Genomic DNA, 25,222 nt, shown 5'->3' on the forward strand with positions numbered 1-25,222 from the left:
TAATTCTATCACTGGCAATGATTGTAGGATGAGTGAGAGCTTATAAAGTGTAGCCTTCCAATCAGTACTCAGAGGGAGACACACTTGAACTACCTAGCAGATCTGTGTAACAAACCTAACAGGAAATAGTTTGCCATTGGTTTATCCAATTGTTCATTAGTAAATGCTTGTCTAAAGGAGACTATATGGTTTACACTCCTATCCCTGAAGCTCTTAGTGGTCATTGCCATATTGGTAAGACCACACAGACAGATCAGTATGTAAATGATATGTTCACCAGTACATGTTGTTATACATTTCATTTTGAACTTTATCACACTGTGTGGATGAGAGAACAGAGATCCTGTGATCATACTTCTACAGGTTGTACAATTAATGCATCTGCAGCCAAAATTTTGAGTGGAAGGCCATGGTGTAGTTTTAATCTGCATCAGATGTATCTCCGGTTTCATTAGTAATTGTTTTAAATTTTGGCCTTTATAATACCTAATGGAATATTAATGGTGATTTATATAGTACAGAATGCAACATATGATCTGTTGTAATGATCTTGTTGATTTTGTTTGCTTCCATATCAAAGGTGGCAGTGAAAACCAACTGTTATTTTATCACTTTTGTTCGCCAGATTCTTATGACTGTAATAGTTTTTTTTTCCTTAGTGAGGCGCCTATTATTTGTGTGGCATATACTCTCTTTAAAAATCTATTTTTCATTTCATCTAATTGTAATTGTATCTAATCTGGTTCTGTGTTATTCCTTAAGACTTTCCTTAAGTGGGGTAGGGTAGTGGCTCATTGCATGCAATAATGTATTACTGTTGGTTTTTGTTACCAGGTTGTATCTAGCTGTGAACCTTTACAGAACATCAAGAAGATCCATCTTCTCCCTATCAATGTTGTAGGTGAAGTTTACTGGTGTGTCCAGTTTGTTGAGATGCTCTGCCATCATAATGAACTCTTTATTTGATGTCAGATTAGTTCAAAAATACATTGTCAGTGTATTTTTTTTATAGTAGAGTAACTTTGATCCACATATAGAGAAGACACATTTTTGTTCATATTCCAACATTTATATCTTAGCATATGCTGGTGTCAAATTTCATCCCATGGCTGTACCTGCTAACTAAAAATATAATGAATTTGTGTATTTAAAGCAATTGTATTTTAAAACCAGCATAAGTAACTCAATTAGAAATTCAGTTGGAGGTTCCCCATGTGTTTTACCACATAGGGCTCTGCTTACCCCATCTACACTCTGATCATCTGGAGTAATAGTATATAGTAAGGATAGATCCATGGCTGCCAATTAGGCCTGTGATGGGATGTCTGTATATTATGTGTTTTAGCCAAACAATGTGCCATATCTTGTAGATAGCTAGATATTTCACTCACCCATACTTGTAGCAAGCTGTCAACAAATTGGGCAATAAGTTGTACTAATCCAATAGCCCTGGCGGCCCAGGGACCTTTTTAAACTTTTGAGTATCTTTGGTACTGTGTGCTGAATGGGGCTTATGCATGATCCTTTTTAAGAAAATTACCTATTTTATCCTCAAGCCAAACCCTTGTCAGCATGACGTATATCTATATCTCTATTTGCTAAATGACTTCACAGCCAACCTTTGCTCCTTATTAAGGTTTTCAAAATAGTCTTTAGTCATCTGATCATTATCAATATTTTGCTTCACAAGGCGCAAATATGTTTTTATGCTTGCATTATTAGATGGCGGATCTAATACACCAAGTCAGAATGAGAGAATTTACCTTGTGTTTCTTTTTCATTCAAAAAATATTTCCTCAATCTGAACTTACTGCCTTATTTGTAATGATCTATAGAACACTTGAAATCATTTTCTAGTGCCTGATCTTGCATCTATTGACACCTGGCACACTGGAATTCCGGGAAACCACTTATGATTCTCAGGTGATTTTCATTGGTGTATATAATTTATAAGCTCACATGAGTTTTCATTTTTGCAATATGCCCTGGAGTCCACTGATTTAATATTATGTTTGTAGATGTCTTGATGAAGGCCCCATAGAGGACAGAAAAATCAATATTTTCCGCTATGTAAGGTGACTGACTAAATATGCTATTCTCTGGATACTGGAGTGCCCTCTCTGTCTTATATACATAAAAACACCTAGATTTATTAATAATGTTATTCATGAGCTCGTTCTCTAAAATGCAGAAAGCATCAGGGAGATTATATATATATATATATATATATATATATATATATATATATATATATATATTTGTATTATCCCCATTATAAACTGACTGACCATTGAGGGTCGAATATTAATAATTTTTACCTTTCTGGCTAGTATTGAAATGGAGTGGGGGAATGATTGTACCTTTTTGTTGATATGAGCTAAGCACTTTAGGTAATGGACACTGATACAATCTAAGAACAAACCACACGTTTTTATTTTTTTGCACGTTTTTACTAACATTATTTTACCCCATCACATTATGTTGACTTAAAATGATTAAAGCCTGGACTCTGTGAGCCAGTGATATTTGTAATTTCTGTAAATACATTAGTACTAAAGTGTTTTGCTAGGCACATGAGCAAACAATAAATGTTAGCTAGATAGACAAACAGGGCTTGCAAAATATTTAAAGATTATATAAGTCTGAAAAGACTAATCAGACCTCACTGGAAATTTGGGCTCCTCAGTTGGTTGACTGTTGATTGCAGAGCTGGATTATAATTGAATGGTGCCCTAAGCAGGTTACCAGTTTTAGGACCACTGCCTTCAATTGCTTCCGTCCCCCCACAAATTACACCAACAATGCCCAGTCCATAAATATACCTGCATTGTGACAATGTACATTTATTGCTAGCACATGTTACCAGTAAATGTGTCTCAGATATAATAAATATAAAATAGCTAGTAGTTGTGTCCACATGACAATATGTCAGTCAGTGGTTCCCATATAACTATATACAAGCTAGAAGTGGCTGCATGATGACATACCAGCAAGCAGAGTTCCTCACAAGAATATGCACCAAACAACATAATTTCTCACCTGATTATTCATCAGCCAAAGATGCCCATATTTATACTAATCAAAGGTGTCCATGTGATTAAATGCCAGCAAATGGTGCCCACCTAATTGCATACATTCCAAATATGCTGTATGCTTACATAGTATAAAAAACATAGTTGCATACTATATTTTAAACCAGCCACAGATACCCACTTAATTATATACAACTCCAAAAAACTTTATGTCAACTAGTGAAGCCTTTAATTATATATGTAACCAGAGGTATCCATTTAATTAAATGTAAGCCCAAATTGTCCACAGGATTAAATTATAGGTGCCATCCAGAGATGCCCACATGTTCAAATAGTATACAGGCTACAGATCCCTGGTAGACTACATACCAGTCAGTGTTGCCCGCATGCTTAAATAACATAATAGCCATCTAAAACCCAGCTCTTAGTTCCCATGGTCTGTTCCTCATTCCCAGTTTGCCTTTATACTATGTGGTGTTGTTATGTCGGTGTACCTGTTGGTGTTGTGAAATAAAGTAGCTTGACTTAGCATATAGAACTTCAGGTGTTACCGTCTGTATGGTGTGTAATAAAATAACCCCAAATAACTTTTTGATTGTTTAACCTTGTTCACAGTTTACTTTTTGGTGGTTAAATACCTGTGGGTTTTAATAGCAGAAGTAGCACAATGATTTGTTATCACTATTGCAAATTAAAATAGCAATGACATTTAGGAGAAGGAGGAGTTATTAATATAGGAGCCTATATAATTAATGCCCAGGGAAGTTACAATAGTGGTTATATGACCCTGAGGCCTCTGCTCTACTCTCAAAAGAGCAGCAATTGTTCAGAGACGAACCCTTGCTCTGCTTTTTTGAAAGCAGAGGAGGATGGGATAGGGGTGGGATGGCTGGGAGGTGAGAATGGCATTGCCAGACCCTTACCAAACTTTTACTATGGGTCCCAGTGATGCACTACTCCGCCCCTGTTAAAGTCTTATATCATATGGATCTTGTCTATTTTCAAATCTTAACAATTTGCTATTTTTTAAACTGATTTGCCATATGTAAAACAGTTGGTTTCTAGAAACTAAATATTTGCCTTATTGTTTTGTTCATCTCCAGCTCTGGACTATTGATCCCAGTTCTGTTGACAATCCACCTGCTTCGCATCCTCATTATTTTTTAAAGATAAATTTCCTCTTAGTCCACCTTTATTTTTTTTACTGATATTCTTCCACTCCAATTTTTTTGAAAAAAAGCTCTACTTTTGTCTATACTCACTCTCAATTTATTAGGCATAATGAACATATTGAAAATAATGTTGTCAGTTTCATGATATTATTCATCCTGTCATATCAAGTTTAAAAAGCAAAAAAAACCAAACAATTTTCCTTTGTGACTTGATTGGAAAGCAAAGTGGTGAACACAGTTCTAACAAGCTGTCGGTAATGTAGTAAATCACCCTCCCCCTCTCGTAATATATTAAATAAACAAATAATCTAGATTAGAAATTCCTTGTAAAGTCTATGGTTTATTGCTTTCATTTATATGTTTGTCCCCATTCACACAATTCATAGTGGGTGCCAGAAATCAATGTTATTGTAATATATTGGCATATGCATAAATTCACAGGTGTGGACTTGCTAAACAAGAATCACTCATCTGCTTTACTCATAATATTTTTTCTAACAGTAAAGCACAAAAACAAAACACAATTTCTTGCCAACAATTTGCGTTCATATTTTTATAAACCAATTACACTCAAACTATTTTAATACCATGTTTTCCATCAGTAGTGGAATCATTCATGTTTGTATAGATTTAAAGGAAAGATGATTTGTATTCATGAATCATTAAATGTTCCATGAAACATATTGACATATGTTTTTTTTGTGTGCCAATAACCTTAATTATTTGTATGTATTATACATTATTATGAATGAGTACTGTCATATTAATTTTAACTAAACATTATACATCCAGAATGATGTCTTTTTCAACCCAATCATCTTACTTTCTCAAATTTTGAGCCTGAATATATTTTATTACATTCAATAAACCTAAATTACTTAATAAAATGCTAATAAATTATGAATTCGTTTCACCTGATGCTATAGAAATGCCATACCATCAGGGCTAGCACAACAATTTTTTATATTTTAGGTGGATATGGGTGGGAAAGAAAGCTTACAATTTTTCAGAATTCAGAACTGCAAACTTGAATCTTTTTACAAAGTCTAATAATATGATAAAACATAGTGGCACACAGATGGACAAAAAAGGACTTGTACACCGTGGTAAGTGTTCCCCGCAATGCTTAGATTATAATCTCATTTGGGCAGGATCATCTTTACCTTCTGTTTCATGTCATTGTGTGCTATTGGTTTGTATCATGATCCACTCGATGTACAGCACTATGTTGGTACTTTATAAGTAAAAGATAATAATAACAATAATAATAATAATAATAATAATAATTATAATTCTAGCGCCCTGTGTATGGAATGAAGCATGGTATAATGACAAAATGCTTGACATGTGTGGTGTAAGACATTCTTATTGAGTCATAAAAGTCAATGTTTAGGATGTGCTTTATTTTTAAAACAAAAACAAATTACTGCATGAAGCATAATATGAAATACAATAAATAGTGAAAAAAGCGCTTCCATTAAGAATGTAATTAAGGCTGCCTTAATTACTGATTATATAGTACTATTTGATAATAATAAAATACAGATATATTTTACATTTGTTTTGATTATTTTGAATGTAAAATGTGGCGCCAGGGATAAAAGTATTGTATATGGAGCATAATATGTTCATATAACAAATGTACAAATACTGTTCTTATTAATCCCTACATCCATCATGTACAGCCCAGTGTCCAGCATGTAAAGAATATTCATATGTACATGCAGTGCTAATTATATCACTATAGCACTAAATACTAACTTATCAAGCCAAAATACAGCTTCTAAGTGCCAATAATGACATGGCTGGGGTTCATTAAAAAGTACAGCCTTAGTTGTAATCTTAACCTTATTGTGCAGCCAATCACAGCATAAAAATTGTCCTGTACTTCCTAGACAAGTGCAAAGCATCTCTGCCTATAGTGTCATTAATTCGCAGGCAAAATAACAGCAAAATGTTTCTCTAAATTTACCAGTCTTTATGGGATCTGATTTTTCTAAAGGAAATTCTTAATTTGTTTCTCTTCTTCTAACCGTCACTAAGTTATTTTGACAGTAGCTAATGAGAAGTGTCACCTGAGCAGGTAACCTCATAAGCAGGGCTGCCATCAGAAATATTGCCCCCCCACCGCAAAAACAAAACAAAAACATCCCAACCCTCCTCTTTTGCAAATCCTACTGGACTGTGCACGCTGAGTGAGGGGTCTATGAGAATGACACAAATAATAATATAATGTTTTTGGAGTTAAACATTTGCTCTCATTCAATAACCTTTTTTTCTGCCAATGGTTTAAAAATTACCTGTAAACATGCCAGAAATTATCCGCTCGCCAGGTATCTGCGTGTTTCCAGTTATATGGTGCATGCATCAGTAATGATCCATGCTTGATCACTAGTCAATGGCTAATAAATTCAGACACCTGACCACAATGTCATCTATTTAACCAAAATAGACACTACTTATCCTGGTGTTAAACTGTATCTTAATAATAATTATTATTATTATAGGACTATAATTCCCTAATGGATCCTTGATTGTAAAAACAAACATTAATTGAAATTCATAAACCCATTTTATTTAAAACACAGAAATAATATGAATAAATAAAAAGAATTATGTAATCAATAATAAATATACATCTAGTCATTAGCTTGAAAGTCTTATACAGCTCCTTCTACACTATGTTCTCTATACATAATAAATATAAAACCAGAACTAGTATAGCAATCCAATCCTGTAACGTCTTTACCCAAAACTTTCTATGGTGCTGTACAATAGCTTCAATAAGTAACAAGGGGCCGCCACCAGTGATAATACTAATTATCTTCTCTTCCATGTTCTTTACTCAGTAGCCTACCTTGGTAAAACCTCTCTGCGTAAACCACAGGAGCTCATCAAACTACTGTGAGCTACATCTCCCCTGCCCCATTCCTCCCCTGCATGTGCGATTTGAGCAAATGGTGATCACAACATAATCAAAATAAACCCCAAGACTTGCTGCCCATGATTTATTTTGATTATGTTGTGATCAACATTTGCTCGAATTGCAAATGCAGGGGAGGTGGCACTGGGTCCCTCAGGTCAGTACCCCCGTAACAACATTAATGGCTATATTTACTAAAGGGCAGTTTGGTAAAACCACCTGTTCTGGGAGGATTTTTCAGCATTTTTGAAATTACCAGATTTACTATAGGTCAAATTATTGGAAAGCCATCTGAAAACCATACTTTATCAAAGCTCCATATTACATATCCCAATTTTGAACATAATGGGCCTGAGTCATTAAGGAGAGCAAAGCATAAAAAAGGAGTAACATTTGCACCTGGGAAAAACCATGTTGTATTGGAGGGGAGGTCAATTTAAAATGTGGGAACACATTTATAGTTGGGGTTGGGCATGTCCTAGATCAACCTTAAATTTCAGTGTAGTAATAAAGCTATTAAGTATTTGTGTGCTAGATGAAAAAACAGCCAGTATTTAACTTATGTGCAAAATAATAAACTAATTTGCACCCCTTGCATTGTAACATGGTTTGTTCCAGAGAACATTTACTCATTTTTTGCCTTAATGACCCAATAAGAATGCAAGCTGTCAGATTTATTATGCTGAAGTTTGATAAGCTGCTCAGACTGCATGCTGTTTGACGTATATTGCTGTTGAGAACATAAGAGGAGGCAAATTGACTTATAAATTATAAAGGCAAACATTGTTCATAGATTAAGGGGGCAAAATTAATTTATAATTATCTTATGGGAGCAAATGTATTTTTCATTATATTTCATTATTATAATTTTGCCCTTTAATGTAATGAAAAAATAAATTTGCTCCAATAAGCTAATTATAATTGAATATTGCTCCCTTAATCAACATAGAATGCTTGCCCTGATAACTTTAATGTCAGTGGTGTATCATTATGTTCCGAATGGCAAGATAGCTCAAACAATACAGCCATTTTTTTATGGTGGTTTTGACTAAACCACAGGCGATTTAGGTGTTTTGAAACTGCCACACACTGTTGGCAGTTTGACATTTCAGCCTCAAACCGCTCTATAGTAAATGCAGCAGTTTGGAGCACTCAACTGCTGGTGATATGAGACATTGTGCGGCAGCTTAAAACCGCCATAACAAAATGCTCTTCAGTAAATCTAGCCCTAAGACTGAGTTGTCCCTGTTGGTGTCAGTTATCCTATATACTGTTGCATGTTGGTTAACTTCGCTGCTTCACAGTGCTGTAGCCATGTGTTGGATTCTAAGCAGAGCCCTATTTGTGGTGTTTTTATATTCTCCCTGTGTTTTGCATTGCTCTCTTTCCGGCGCTCTGGTTTCTACAGGGATCAAACTGACAAGAGGGCAAGTGTTTGCTTTACATGGATGTCTACTGCTTTATCAGTTTTTGCTGACAGCACTCGTCCAGGACCTGTGGGAACCTCGACTGAGCTTCAGTTGAAAAAGTCAACTGCGGGAAGTCAGAGGCGATTTTGACAGTAGCAATCAAGTCAGACTTCCATTCTTCCACTTCATTTGGGGCTACAAAATGTACAGAGTAGAGCAGTCAGTTACATACAAAGTGGAAAAGGAGTCACTTATATCCTTACAATGCTTTGAGCCTTCTTTGTCTATAAGTGTATCTGCAGGACTCTTTGCGAAAAGAACAACAGCTCTGCAGGCAACTCTTTAGCTCGCTGTTTACCCTTGTCCTTGGAAGGGCCTTAGCTGGGAGAAGTGGGACAGTTTCTTCCCTTAGAACTGGACCACTCCCTGGTTTTACCTGGATGTTGGACAATTTATGAGAGAGCACCATCTAGAAGTTAACTTTTAGAAGCCTAAAACTATCCACAAGTTCATATGAATTAAGGACACATTGAAGTCTATTCCAAGGCTCCTTGTAGAAACAGCAAAGACTGTTTGGAAGAATGTTAGCTCTAAGAGGCTGACAAATAGACATAAAGACTTGTCATTGATGACTATCCAGGGAGCTTTGTCTCTCAGGACATTCAAGTTCTCAATGAACAGGTTCAGATTTATCTATTGCCCCTGGTGCATTGTCAGCAAGGAAACATCACAGCATATCTTTTAGGACTGCCCCTATTTACAGACACTGTTGAATACCCTGGAACATGAATTCACAGCCCAGGAATTGCCTTTCATACCACTCAGTATTTTATGGACATTGGCCTGGCACCCATACTTATCCAGTAGGCATGGCACTTATGAACTGTTTTAAAGATGCTTTATGGCTTGCCAGGGACTGCATCATATTGAAAAGAGAGAAGATGTCTATCCAGGTTTGTCACAGGTTGATTCATAGCCTGCTAAAAGATTATTCCATTATAGACAGCCCTATGGAAGAAGGACTTCCCTTCTTTCTCACTTTTCTCCCTATATGTATCTGTTTTTCAATAAAGCATTGGGCCTCCATACCCTCCTCCCCATCCCATATCACGCTGCTTGAAGTTTGTTTGGTGTGTTGCCTTATTTATGCTCCCTTCCTTTATATGTGTCTGTCTATCAATATAGTTTTGGGCCTGTGACTACATTCCCTTACCTCCTCCTCACATCCATTAAAAAAGTTGTCTTGTTAAAGTGATGGATGAATGAATTGATGTATAGGGTAGAAAGTCATATCATATGCCATATGTCTTGTATTGTACTATAAAGTACGTATGATTTATGTTTCACGGTGTATTGTGGTTAAGCTGCACTTCAATGCAGTACACTTGAATGTAATGTCAGTCTGTTTTTTTTATCTTCATGCAAAATAAAGTATACATTTTTCAATAAAATATCTGTAAATAAACATAGAAACATAAATTTGAAGGCAGATAAGAACCACTTGTCCTAGTATGCTCATTTTTTTAGCCTATGGTAACCTCCAACCCTATTTAATATTTATTTATTTTTAAGATTATCCTTATGTCTTTTTCAAGCATGATTAAATTGGTTTACTGTATTAACCTCTACCACCACTGATGGGAGGCTATTCCACTTATCCACCACCCTTTCTATGAAGCAGTTTTTCCTCAAATTTCCTCTGAACCTACTTCCCTCCAGTTTTAGTGCATGTCCTTGTGTATTAATACTTCTCTTACTTTGAAGAATGTTTCCCTCCTGCGCCTTGTTAAAACCCTTGATATATTTGAATGTTTCTATCATATTCCCCTTTCTCTTATTTGCTCCAAACTATACATATTAAGATGTTTTATTCTATTGGGTTAAGTTTTATGATGTAGACCTTGCACCATTTTAGTACAGACTCTAATGTATTTATGTCCTTCTGGAGATATGACCTCCAAAACTGAACACAGTATTTAAGATGGGGTCATACAAATGACCTATACAGTGGCATTATTAGTTCTTTTCTGTCTGCTACTGATTCCTCTCCCTATGCAACCAAGCGTCTGACTTGTCTTTTTCATTGCTTAGTTATATTGTTTACCTGCCTTTAAGTTACCTGAAATAGTGAGTCCTAGATCTCTTACCTTGGTGTCATATGCAAAAAGGCATGCTTTCCCATCAATACCATTTTCAATGTCACCAATAAACATATTAAAAAGCACTGCTCCAAGTACAGATCCCTGTGATACTCCAATGATAACCTTTCCCTCCTGTGAATGCATTCAAATTACTACTACAAAAATAAACAAAAGAGGGTAACCTTACATAATATAGGATCACTTCATAATATAGGTATAACATAAATAATAAAGGTGCACAGATAAGTGTCTTGCAAAATACAATTGAGTAAACATCTTTTAACATATTATTTCACACTTGATGCTGTTAATACCTCACTATGTGAAAAAGTGGTTAGCACTTCTGCCTCACAGTGCTGGGGTCATGAGTTCAGTTCCTGACCATGGCCTTATCTGTGTGGAGTTTGTATGTTCTCCCCGTGTTTGCGTGGGATTCCTCCAGGTGCTCCGGTTTCCTCCCACACTCCCAAAACATACTAGTAGGTTAATTCGCTGCTATCAAAATGGACCCTAGTCTCTCTCTCTGTCTGTCTGTCTGTGTATGTTAGGGAGTTTGGACTGTAAGCTCCATTGGGGCAGGGACTGATGTGAATGAGTTCTCTGTACAGCGCTGTTAAATCAGTGGCGCTATATAAGTAAATGGTGATGATGATGATACGAGTTTGAGCCCTTGCCCAGTTTTTTCTAGAAACCCCTGTTTGGAACACAACAGAGAATAAGGATTGCATCCCTACAGTTTAATCAAGATCCGTCTCTTGAAAATGACTATTATCTATGCAGTTAAAATGTATCATTTCGATCTATCACACTTTAAACACTATACAATTAGCACTCACCTTTGTGTATTTGTTTTCCAGATTATTTGAGTAAATTATGGCAGAAGTATGCTTTCACTATTTTTTGTCTTTAAATTGCAGGATCAGCTTCCTATTGTTGTTGTTTTTCAATAAATGTCTGTACCATTTCAATCAAAATAGAATTTTTCGGATTGGTGTTGATAGATTTTGTTTCCCAAGGAGACAGCTTTGGCGACATTTTGTTGGATTTTATTAGTATGTGTATTATCATGGAGACACATTGAAGCATCTTTTGCTCTATGAACTACTGAATACTTTGTGTAAGCATTTTGTGATAACGCATAAGCAAAGACTCCCTTTCAGATGGGCAAAACATTTCCCCATTTTACACTTGGGCCTGAGTCATTAAGCAGAGCAAAACATAAAAAAGGAGTAAACTTTTTCCTGGACACATCATGTTACAATACAAGGGGTGCAATTTAGTTTATTATTTTGCACATAAATGAAATGCTGACTGTTTTTTTATCTAACACACAAATACTTGATAACTTTATTTTTACACTTAATTGTAAAGTTGATCTAGGACATGCCCTACCCCAACTATAAATCTGTTTCCCACATATTAAATTTACCTCCCCTCCAATGCAACATGGATTTGTCCAGGTGCAAAGTTACTCTTTTTTGTGCTTTGCTCTTCTTAATGGCTCAGGTCCCTAGTGTGGAAAAAGCAGTGTTTCAGTTAAATAGTGGTCACATTCTCTGATCAGTTTTCAGTTTAAATGCATATCAGCATACTGTATGCCATGGCTTTTAATTCTTCTCCACCTACTGTCATCTATCTGTGTTTCATCCTACTCTATTATCAATTACTGACTCATGTCATCAACTCATATCTGACCAGAACAACCTTCATAAAATTCATCATTTGCTTGATCACCGCTACTTAATGATATACATGTATGTGATGGTTGGTTTGGAGAGGGAAGCAGCTTGTCATTCTCAGGATCTGCTGCAGAAACTTAACAAATCCGCTAGCAAAAAAAATGGCTAAAATGTTTCTCATACACTTTGGAGGAAACATAATGAGGGTAGGCATAGGATTAAAACATTAAATGTGATATCTTCCCCCAACTAGAAGCTAGTAACAATATTTGAGTCAGGTGTAACATTTCCAAGTTGCCTAAAGGCAACCAATGCTCAGTTTTAGAATTTATGCAGGTCCTGTTTTATCTGGCTGCGTGTGATTTGTGGTTCAAACTAAAAACCGTATGGTGGCATGACAATGCTTTGTTTGTTCTTCTCTTTTAATATCTGATAATGCCAAAGGTGATGACAATGACGATAATGATAATAATGATAAGGGTGCTGTGGAAGAACCTGTGGCATGACTTTTTGGGAATATTTACCCAGTGAGCAGTGTAAACTATATATTGACTTGACTTTTCAAGCTTTTAAGTGACCTCAACTGACCATTGCCATGCTATCCATGTCATGCTGAAATAAAATTGGTTTGCAATTGCCACTGACCACTTAGATATTGTATAACTATTCCCCATTGTGGGTTTGGCATTATTGGTTTCACTTAGCCTATGATAAATTATACTTTCCTTCACAGTATAACTTTTTTATGGTGGCTGTAGGATGTGTTTCTTAGCCAGGCATTTTTTAATCAGGTGCCTGCTTATTGGCAGCTGCATATACCCACAGTTTTATTTTTGTAATTCCTAGCTTGATACAACTTTGTAAGCGTACTTATGAAGAAACAAATATGTTATTTTACTTCCATCAAGTTTTGTCTCAGATAATTGACATAGAAAAATTATTCTATACCAACATAAACCAAGTGTAATAAAAGGGACTGCGCTACCACACTGAATGTATGCTGTAGCCTGCGGGAGAACTGAGGGGGTGTGTCCCAATCCCCAAAATAGTAATGATAATCAATATACTCCCTTGGGTACTTGCTGCAAACCACACTGTACACTTACTTGGTTACTTGCTGCAAACCACACTGTACACTTACACATTGCGCCTGGGAGTATAGTGATTATCAACATAAACCAACACAAGGGTATTCCAGGTGCAGAGGTTTTATTTAGCAAGTCTTGTACCTTCCGTAAAGACAGAAAGAATTCATCCCACAGGATATTCATTGAATTGTTTTTTAACTTTTAACAACCAATTTTACCTCCAGAAATGTGTTGCAATTATGGAGATTAGATTAGCACATAGTTTAAATAAACTTTATATTAGTTATTAAAAAAATAAATATATACATGAACACAATCTATATGGGGCAACATTGGTTCTCTATGGCCATTGCATAGACCTATATATTAATAAATTAGCAGATAGATTTAGCACAGGGGTGGCCACCTACGGCTTCTGAGCTGCATGCCCCTCTTTTGACTTGAAAATGCAGCTTCGATGCTGGCAGGGCAGATCTGCCCCCTGCCAGTGCAGCTCCGATGTTCCTGGTGCCAACAAGGGCAGTTCGTTTCCCAGCCAGCACCGACTCCCGGTCATGTGACCTCCTCTGCACAATGAAGGAAAGTCACAGTATTTAAGTACTCCATGTGGGGTGATCTTGTGACATATAAGGGGCATGTGGCAAGGTCTGATGGCATATGTGGGATGGTCTAATGGGCATCTGGTGAGGTCTGATAGCAAATAAGGGCCATATGGAGTGATCTTGTGACATATAAGGGACACTTGTAGAGGACTGATGGCATATAAGGGGCATGTGGGGTGTTCTTGTTGCATATAAGGGACATGTGGTGATGGCATTTGTGGGGTGGTCTGATGGGCATCTGGTGAGGTCTGATGGTATATAAGGGACATGTGGGGAGGCTTATTGGCATGTATGGGGCATGTGAAGAGGCTGATTGGCATGTATGTGGGTAGATCTCATGACATGTGCAGAGGCTTATGTGTATTTAAGGGGCACATGGGGTGAGGTCTGGTGGGAATGTGAAGAGGTCTGAGGGATATGTTGGCTATTTATGACTTTTTATCCCAACTTCAACAGGTCCCTCCACAGTGATTGTGTATACAGAAGCACTGTGAGCTACTTTGGAGAGACTAAGTACCCTTTGAACCCTCCTCCGCTGGACACAGCAACAAGGTAAGAGCTGAGTAGAATATTATTCTGAGCATTTTGGCAATGTTGGAAATCTTATTTTTCACTTACCAAGATTTTGTAAATGATGTTATATTTTCAAAGTATGTGTGTGCGGTATGTATGCGCATGTTTATGCTCTGTATATATATGTGCACACATATATAAAAGGTAAAGTTGTCTCATTGCCGCATCTATGGATATTTTTGGGCTCTTAGGTTCCGACTGGTTGGCCACCCCTAATTTAGCACTTATATCTTCAATGTATAAATTGTAATTAATGAAATTTACACTTCCCTCAATCATACAATTCACATGTTAATAATTTTCTGGAAATCACTTTTTATGAGGGTAATTCCAAACATAACTCTTTTTTTAAACAAATAAATACAAACAATGATTTTACTTATGGTAATGACCGCTTATGGGCATTACCATATGTGGAAACAAAACATAAGGAATAATCACTTTCTCTATATTCAAAAACAGTGCAGTGATATCAATGTGATAAAGATAATCAGTAAAAGATTTATGAATAAATGTTATTGGTACTACTGATTAGTGATTCTAAATATATAAAGTGGAGATTATTTAAATACTAAGATAAGCATCTCTGTCTTTTGATTTATCAGGTAACTTTCTTAAAAAGATGCCAATTTTTAGCTTAGTAATGCCTTAGACAACAACAACAACAACAACATACAATCATGTATAAATGTTATGGCAGCTTGCATTATTATTTATAATCAGGCAGTAGTTAGAATTAAAGGATTCATCAAGCAGGTTTCCACTATTCCAATTAGTGGCCCTACGTAAAAAACATTTTTCCAGATTCCATAGCAATTATTTTCACAAAAACATATTTATTAAAAAGATTTAACTTCAATTTAACTGATTTATTATTTAGAAGTATATAACGTACTGTCATTAATAGTTCTATTTTCTGGATATGTACAGGTTGCTTTGTTTGAAACAAAAACAATGTAGTGTCTGTGAATCAATTCCATAGAAAATGCAAAATTTAATTTACTCCCAAGCACAACAAAACAAAGTCCCCTTAACAGGCGTTGATTGAATAATACCTGAATTTCAGTGTCAGCAGCTGTATAAATAGAGGCTGTTTCCCTCTTTTATAAAGAGCCTAAACAGACCATAAAAGTAAACCACACAGCACTAGACATCAATATGGAAATATAGTTAAAAAATGAAAACAAATATTGATCTAAAAAAGAACTTGCGGATTGCTGGAACAGCATAGATACCACTGTTCTGCAATTTGTTCAATAACCAAATATAAAACACAAACAATATCATTTAAAAAGGATCTATTAGAGCATATTGATATAAAACAGTTTATTCTAAAATTGGCCAAATATAACCATTCAATCATCTCAGTACTTCTGTGTGCACCCCCCAGTATTCACCTATAGTGATCAAAGTATATATTGCCTGTTGGTAGATATCAGTTTTAGGCACAAATGAAAAGTTCCAGAGACTGTTTGGGAGTAGATTATATCACAGTCCCATAAAAAACATACACCACCAATCATAAATATTAATAATAAACCAGGTACAAATTCAAAATGCTTACCATGGGGAGGTGACCTTTAACAAGGAGATTTGTAGTACTATCTTGTCCTCCTTTCAGTGAACAGATCCTCTCTGGAGAGAGATTCTGGACTGCGTGTTAAAATGCTAGTGGAAGCAACAAATAGTCCACAGAGAATTCACAAGTCCAATAATATTGTATACTAATGCATTTTACTTGCAACTTCTTCAGAGAAATAACAACAATGTAAAAAATGCATTCATAAAAATACTACCTTTCATTAATTACACACAAACAACAGCTGTGAGTATTAAGTGACACCAACCCAAGATAAAACAACAACATTATTAAAAGGGAGACAATCATCAAACAGGCATTTAAGTAGTGAACATGTGACTGACATACAGCTATGTGAGTCATCACATTCAGTAATCAAAAATCAACATATATATCACAGAATAGCAGAATTACAACAAATGATTCATATGTAGACGTTTCATTAATCAGGAAATATCCAGTCAATCAATTGGAGGTCAAGTTGTAAGCATTTGATCTCTACCTAGATATTGTCTCCATTGTAACCTGTCCGTTTGTAAACATATACTGCATATCAGTATATATAATTTGAACAATAATTATAATATAATAAAAATATTAACAGAAAACAATGACCCCACTCTGGCGCACCAGGGTAAATGCTGCCTAAATCCTCTTAGGGATTCAGCATAAATTCACCATGAGTATATAACGGTGCTTAAACCTCTACAGTGTCACAAATAAAATTAAATGCAAATAAACATTCTTAAATTAAACAAATGTATAAATAATTGTCTTTATATAGCGTTCATTATGAATCATGTGTGCAAATACAGACTGAACAGTTCTAAGCTTTCATATGAATTTATTCTCCAGCAAAGAAAGAAAGAAAAAAAAGTGTGATATTGTGACCCTAAAATGTAAACGATTATTAAACCAAAATAAAGTGTCTGTATAATAAAACAAAACAATCCTCTTTGACGAACCCCTTCGTTAATGCGCTCATATTATATTCCTTTCTCATTGCTTTTTATTAGGGATCAGTGGTGACTCAATTGAAAACAGTATTTTTCGTAAGATAGGCAACCCTTGATAAAGCAAATCTTCTTTTCCACAAAAACTCACCACATAGAAGGAAAAATGAAAACATCTAATGCATTACCTCTTATTTTATTAAAAATAGTAACATATTTCTAAAAACTCACAATAAAATAATTAGAGCAAGCATGTCATACATAACACCAAAGTTCCCCTTCTGGGTCTAAAGAGCTCTCATACCAGATGCCGTGTGAGTAAGAACAGTTGTTAATTGATGGATCAGAAGTCACCTGGGTATATTCCTCCTTCTCCCCTATGTATTCTTGTTAATCACTGACACTTGGAAAGAGACACTGCCAGAAATCCCCCGTTTTAATAGTCAACACATTTCACCTTATCCAAGTCTTTTTCAAGGCAATCAGGGATTGTAATACATTTTCAGCATTTATACCAGCTTCCATCAATAGAGTTAATGACATTAGTTTACCACACATTATTACAAACTTAAAGGATCTCAAATCATTATATACAATAATCAACTTGCAATACAGTACTTGCAATTACCTTTATAGTTGTAAATAAAGTGTGCATACCAATAAAATTTCTATTCTTTCCAGAACTACTAGTTCCATTTACTTCAGTAAAAACATTTCCGGAATAAATGCCACAAATATAGGTGATACACCTTTCTATCAGATCGTGAAATTCTCATTAACAACTTTCACAAATATAAGAACAAATAAATAAACAAATAATAACAAACATATTAGCCCCCAACCCTACCTCAACCAGAGTATCATTAGTCTTGACCGATTATGGTTGTGCACTTGGGTTAAGTACATTTCATCTCCTTATACAATTACAGCATATCCCTTTGACAATTTATAATATATCGAATTTGTAAGGCAACTGCACGATTGTGTACTAGCTGCCATGGTAACCAGTACCTATTAAATATATCTACCTCACTGTTTCCATAGAGAAATTGACTCTGATGGAGACTGCACATTGATAAATAATATCTGGAGACTGGACATTGATAAAGAATATCTGGATACTGCACATTGATAAAGAATATCCTTGCTGCTTCAATGTATGGCAATAAAAAGACCTTTCTGTCAACACTGCTCATATGTCAAAAATAAAATATAAAACTGAAAAAGGAGGATTAATTCCACAGGAACCAATTCTAATAATCATCCATTTCTAATGATCAACATATTCCTCTGATGACGTCCATACTCTAAAACTAAATTACGCATATATATCCAGACCAGTTAAACCCTATCAATGCAAAAACTTTATGGCACATGGGAAATTGTTTTGTAAAGAACGCACTCCAAATGCAAAACTTGAAAGTCTGTTCTGCGATTGTGTATAGATCACCATAGTAATACATGTGTATTGCTGATATGTAACTAGATATTAGGGTCCAAGACTTAAGAAGACATTGCAAGGAAAAATATGTGAGAAAACATTTTGACATTATAACAGTACTGAAAATTTAAAACTAATAAGAACATTATTGCACTTGGTACCAATATAATACTAATACCTGGTGGTAAGGGAGAGCCAACTTATTACCAATAATACTTATGTCTCAGGAACAAAGTTGTAAAACTCAATAGGCCTAAAAATCACTCTCACAAGAACCTAATGAAGCGATTAGACATTTCTATATACATGACACCTTTTTCCCTAATAACCATTTCATTTTAAAATCACTATTCAAACCATTCAGTTACAAAGTGTCCATGGCATAAATACATCTAGTTTCTAATCTGATTTATTCATCCTTAATGTCTTTCTTTCTCCAAACCTCTTCAACAGATTTAATACCACAAAATTCTGTTATACAATGAACGGAGAGTGAATGCAAAGAATAAACTTTTTTTTATTGTTGTGTACATGTTCTGCCCATCTTATTTTAACTTTTCTCCCTGTTCTACCTATATAATGTTTTTATATTCTACAACATATATGCAATTACTAGTGTTGCGTTTAACAAATGCTTTTATCTGGTGTGTTGTGCATATCACAGTATATCCAAATCTTATGATTTTAGATTCCTTGTTATTGATACTTTTACACATAACACAATAACCACACCTGTGGAAATCCACGTTTTTAGCCTGTTGTGTAGTAATGGGTACAGAAGTGGTACTCCTCACTAACAAACTTTTAACATTTTTAGCCTTCCTGTAAATAAATATAAGTTTTTCTGTTATAATTTCTGTACCAGCAGGATCTTTTTTTAAACAGGTCCCAATGTTTTTAAATATTTTTTTTCAAGATGCTTATAATTTGACTATATTGTACAATGAAAAGAATATTACATTTCCTGTTATTTAAAAAAAAAAATATTTGGGCACTAACAGGTGATCTCAATTTAAATCAGACACTTTAATCATTATGCTTTCTGCTAGGATTTATCATGCTGTTTGTTTAAAAAATGTTGCTAGACTTTTTTCCGCTTGAAAATGAAATAATTCTATTTTAGAGGTATACCCTCTGAGGAATCGAGAGTTGGTGCTGGAAAAACATGTCCTATAAAAGACCCAGGTGCATGATTCTTAATAAAATACCACCATGTGATCAGTGAAAGAGACACTGGGCCCAATTTATTAAGAAAAGGAGAAAAAAAAGGGGTAACTTTGCACCTTGGCAAGACTGTCTTACATTGGAGGGGGATGTAAATTTAAAATGTGATGGTAGATAGGGCACTTTAAATTTCAGTGTACAAATAAGCTATCAAGTATTTGTGTGCTACATAAAAAACAGACACTATTTAACTTATGTGCACCCCTTTCATTTTAACATGGATTTGTCCAGGAGAAAACTCACTCCTCTTTTGACTTACTTTCCTTAATGAATCAGGCTCACTATGTAGAGCTCTGTATCTAATACACTCAGTTTGAGTAACTTTGGAAAAAGCCTGTGGACTTTATCTGTCACTCTGGAATATGGTTTAAAAACAGTACCCCACAAGTATCATTTTACATATTAAGTATTGACATCTTCTCCTTTACCTGAATTTGAATTTCAGTCTCTTAATTTCTCTAAAACAAATATATCCAAAAAGGGTTATTACTGGGCGCTGCCTTTGGTGTCCAACACACTAAATTAAACTCACAAAACACACACATATATATATATATATATATATATATATATATATATATATATATATATATGAATAAGGAATAGAGGAGGAGGCGCACAATAGTGTAGTATAGTTATATATATTGACACAGGACCAAATCAAAAATTGATCCGGAATGAATCCTTAACACCAATAGGATAGACCAATGATCTTAATGTGATATATAGAATTAATCTCCTGCCTTTTTCTGCATTATTTTCATGTATGGCTGAGATCTAGAGGAACAGTCTGTGGTGAGGATCCACCATATTATAAACGCTGCTGATCTAATTTTATATGGTACGCATATTATTCATATTAAGGTCCAACTATTTATCGGGTATTACACTATGAGGCGCCCTGCCATTGCTTTGTTTCAGTGATATATATATATATATATATATATATATATATATATATACACATATATACACACACACATATATATATACAGTCAAGTATATAAATATTGAATCATCGATACAATTCTCATATTTGGGCTCTATACACCACCACAATGGATTTGAAATGAAACTAACAAGATATGCTTGAACTGCAGACTTCAGCTTTAATTTGAGGATATTTACATCCAAATCAGGTGAACGGTGTAGGAATTACAACAGTTTCTATATGTGCCTCCCACTTTTTAAGGAACCAAAAGTAATGGGACAATCTACTCAAAAGCTATTTCATGGACATGTGTGGGCTATTCCCTCGTTATTTCATCATCAATTAAGCAGGTAAAAGATCTGGACGACTTGAAGAAACTGGAGTATGATACATTTACCCCCTGGAGTTGATTCTAGGTGTGACATTTGCATTTGGAACCTGTTGCTGTCGACTCTCAATATGAGATCCAAAGAGCTGTCACTATAATTGAAGCAAGCCACCATTAGGCTGAAAAATCAAAACAAACCCATCAGAGAGATAGCAAAAACATTAGGTGTGGCCAAATCAACTGTTTGTAACATTCTTAAAAAGAAAGAATGCACCGGAGAGCTTAGCAACACCAAAAGACCTGGAAGACCACAGAAAGCAACTGTGGTGGATGACAGAAAATTTTTCCCTGGTGAAGAAAAACCCCTTCATAACAGTTGGCCAAATCAAGAACACTCTCCAGGTGGTAGGTGTATATGTGTCAAAGTCAAGAATCAAGAGAAGACTTCACAAGAGTGAATATAGAGGGTTCGCCACAAGATGTAAACCATTTGTGAGCCACAACAACAGGCAAACCAGATTAGAGTTTGGCAAACAACATCTAAAAAGCCATTACAGTTCTGGAACAACATCCTATGGACAGATGAGACAAAGATTAACTTGTACCAGAGTGATGGGAAGAGAAGAGTATGGAGAAGGAAAGGAACTGCTTCTGATCCAAAACATACCACCTCATCAGTGAAGCATGGTGGTGGTAGTGTCATGGCGTGGGCATGTATGGCTGCCAATTGAACTGGTTCCCTTGTATTTATTGATGATGTGACTGCTGACAAAAGCAGCAGGATGAATTCTGAAGTGTCTCGGGCAATATTATCTGCTCATATTCAGTCAAATGCTTCAAAACTCATTGGACGGCGCTTCACAGTGCAGATGGACAATGACCCGAAGCATACTGCAAAAGCAACCAAAGAGTTTTTTTTAAGGCTAACAAGTGGAATGTTATGCAATGGTCAAGTCAATCACCTGACCTGAATCCAATTGAGCATGCATTTCACTTGATGAAGACAAAACTGAAGGAAAAATGTCCCAATAACAAGCAGGAACTGAAGACATTTGCAGTAGAGGCCTGGCAGAGCATCACCAGGGATGAAACCCAATGTCTGGTGATGTCTATGCTTTCCAGACTTCAGGCTGTAATTGACTGCAAAGGATTTGCAACAAAGTATTAAAAAGTGAAAATTTCATGTAGGATTGTTTAGTTTGTCCCATTACTTTGGTCCCTTAAAAAGTGAGAGGCACATATAGAAACCAATGTAATTCCTACACTGTTCACCTGATTTGGATGTAAATTCCCTCAAATTAAAGCTGAGAGTCTGCAGTTAAAGCACATCTTGTTTGCTTAATTTAAAATCCATTGTGGTGGTGTATAGAGCCCAAAATATGAGAATTGTGTTGATGTTCCAATATTTATGGACTTGACTGTATATATACTGTGGCAAGAGCCCGCTACTGCAGAAGCACACGCGTACAACTTCTTCCTTTTTATGGTTCTTTATTGTCGGGATGGTAATAATGTTTTGACACCGTATACTTGTACAGCAATTATGGAGACCCTCAACGCTTACTATACATAGTCCAGCTCTCTGTCCAGATCAGCCAGCTAGCCCAGCGTTGATCTCCCTGAACAATGAAACAAGCAGGGTTTTATACCTGACACTCCTCCCACAGGCCTAGCTTGATGGACAGGTGACACACCCACCTTCTCTTTAAAAGGAAACGCCCATCCCTGGCTCTGTTTAGACTATCAGACCCACCCTGTCTGTTTGCTGAGAGGAAGCAGCTTTTAAATCATGTAAGTAAACCAATTTTAAACTACACATATGTTTTTACCTGGTTTAATCTCCACCTAGGTACATAACTGTGCCAATGTTACTTCCCTGCTTTCTCTGCATATTGCCAGCTAAATGCCTCCTTTTGTACATATCCCTCCCCCTAGCGTCTCCAAGTAGGGGGACGCGGACATCGTGAGGAGCGCATATTTTCGTGACAACGCATCTGCATTTTTGTGTAGAATACCAGGCCTATGTTCTACTGAGAACTTGAAAGTTTGTAGTGCCAAGAACCAGCGGGTTACCTTGGCATTTACCTCCCGGTTGTTCTGCATCCATCTTAATGGTGCATGGTCTGTTATTAGGGTGAACTCTCTGCCTAGGAGATAATAGCGCAGAGCTTCTGTAGCCCATTTTATGGTGAGACATTCTTTCTCCACAGTGGCATATTTTTGTTCCCTTGGAAGCAACTTACGACTTAGGTACAGGACAGGATTTTCTACTCCATTCTTCTCCTGTGACAAGACTGCACCTAAGCCAACACCAGAAGCATCAGTTTGGAGGAAGAACATCTGGGTAAAATCTGGTGCTTGTAGAACTGGAGAGGAACAAAGAGCTAACCGAAGATCAGACCAGGCGGTTTCTGCAGAGTCAGACCAGGTTAATCTATCTGGACAACTTTTTTTTAACATGTCCGTAAGTGGAGCAGCTCTAGTGGCGAAGTGGCTTACAAACCGCCTGTAGTAACCTACTAAGCCTAAAAAGGTTCTTAACTGTGACTTTTTCTCTGGTCTTGTCCATTTTTTGACTGCCTCCACTTTGTCTAGCTAGGGTTTTACATGCCCTCGACCAACAATGTACCCCAAATATTTGGCTTCTCTCATGGCTATGGCACATTTCTCTGGGTTAGCTGTTAACCCTGCGGACCGTAATGAAGCTAAGACCGCCTCAACTTTGGCTAAATGTGATCCCCAGTCTGGGGTATAAATCACTATATCATCCAAGTAAGCAGCTGCATAAGCTGTGTGAGGTCGTAGCAATTTATTCATGGCCCTTTGGAAGGTGGCAGGTGCCCCATGCAACCCAAAGGGTAGGACTTTATATTGATAGAGACCATCAGGGGTGGAAAATGCAGTCTTTGGCTTGGCCGTGGAAGTCAGGGGAACTTGCCAATAACCCTTTGTTAGATCAAGGGTTGTTAAATAATTGCTACGAGCAAGATTTTCCACTAGTTCATCCATACGTGGCATCGGATAGGCATCAAACTGCGACATACTGTTTAGGCGCTTAAAGTCATTGCAGAACCTAATTGTCCCATTGGGTTTCGGGACGAGCACAATGGGACTATTCCATTCACTAGCGGACTCTTCAATTACATCTAACTGGAGCATCTTCTCGACCTCCTTTCTCACGTCCACCCGTCTGGCTTCTGGATTACGATATGGCTTCTGCTTGACAATGACTCCTGGTGCAGTGACAATGTCGTGTTTGATTAAGGTAGTGCGCCCAGGAATGGAAGAGAAGACATCCCTGTTCCGGCAAATCATTTCTTCAGTCTGTTGTCTCTGCTGAATGGACAAGGCTGGCTCTATGGGCCCTTCAGACTTTTCAATGGCAGTACTCACTGCCTGAGGAGAGGTTTCCTCATCATGCCAGGGTTTAAGGAGGTTCACATGATATATTTGCTCCTCTCTTCTCCTACTTAACTGGTGGACTCTGTAATTGACAGGACCGACAGCCTCTAGAACTTCATATGGACCCTGCCAATGGGCAAAAAGTTTGCTTTCCTGGGTAGGAACCAGGACTAGGACCTTGTCCCCAGGCTTGAAAGATCGAACAACAGCACTTTTGTCATAACTTTTCTTCTGTCGTTCCTGAGCCTCTTTTGCATGTTGCTAAACAATGGGGCCTATCTTTCCTAGCCTCTCATACATTTGGGACACAAATTGTACCAGATTTGGCTCCCTGGGACCTTGCTGCTCCCACCCTTCTTTTAACATATCCAAGATACCCCTGGGCTGTCTCCCAAACAATAACTCAAAGGGACTAAACCCCTTTCGAAGCTTGAGGTACCTCACAGATGGCAAACATCAAATAGGGAATAAGAGCGTCCCAATCTTTTTTCTCTTGAGCCACTGCTTTCCTGATCATGTGCTTTAATGTGTGGTTAAAGCGTTCCACCAAGCCATCTGTTTGTGGATGGTATACAGAGGTGTGAAGCGCCGTAACCCCTAGCAACTGGCACATGTCCTTCATCAGTTTAGACATGAATGGAGTACCCTGGTCTGTGAGAATTTCTTTGGGTATTCCCAAGCATCAATACAAGTTCTTTAGCTATGGTGCTGGACTTTATGTTTCGTAGGGGAATTGCCTCTAGAT

At 36.5% G+C, this 25,222-nt stretch overlaps 1 long non-coding RNA gene across 1 annotated transcript in view; it reads left to right on the top strand.

Annotated features, from left to right (window-relative positions):
• The first annotated feature begins 834 nt into the window (after nt 1–834).
• The window catches only part of LOC142140205 (uncharacterized), a 70,463-nt gene continuing 46,075 nt past the window's right edge, over nt 835–25,222 (top strand). The window contains exon 1 of the long non-coding RNA XR_012688334.1: nt 835–897. This is a non-coding gene — a long non-coding RNA (uncharacterized LOC142140205). The remainder of the gene's footprint in view (nt 898–25,222) is intronic.

Source organism: Mixophyes fleayi, chromosome 2, assembly GCF_038048845.1.
Source record: "Mixophyes fleayi isolate aMixFle1 chromosome 2, aMixFle1.hap1, whole genome shotgun sequence".
Lineage (NCBI taxonomy): Eukaryota > Metazoa > Chordata > Amphibia > Anura > Limnodynastidae > Mixophyes > Mixophyes fleayi.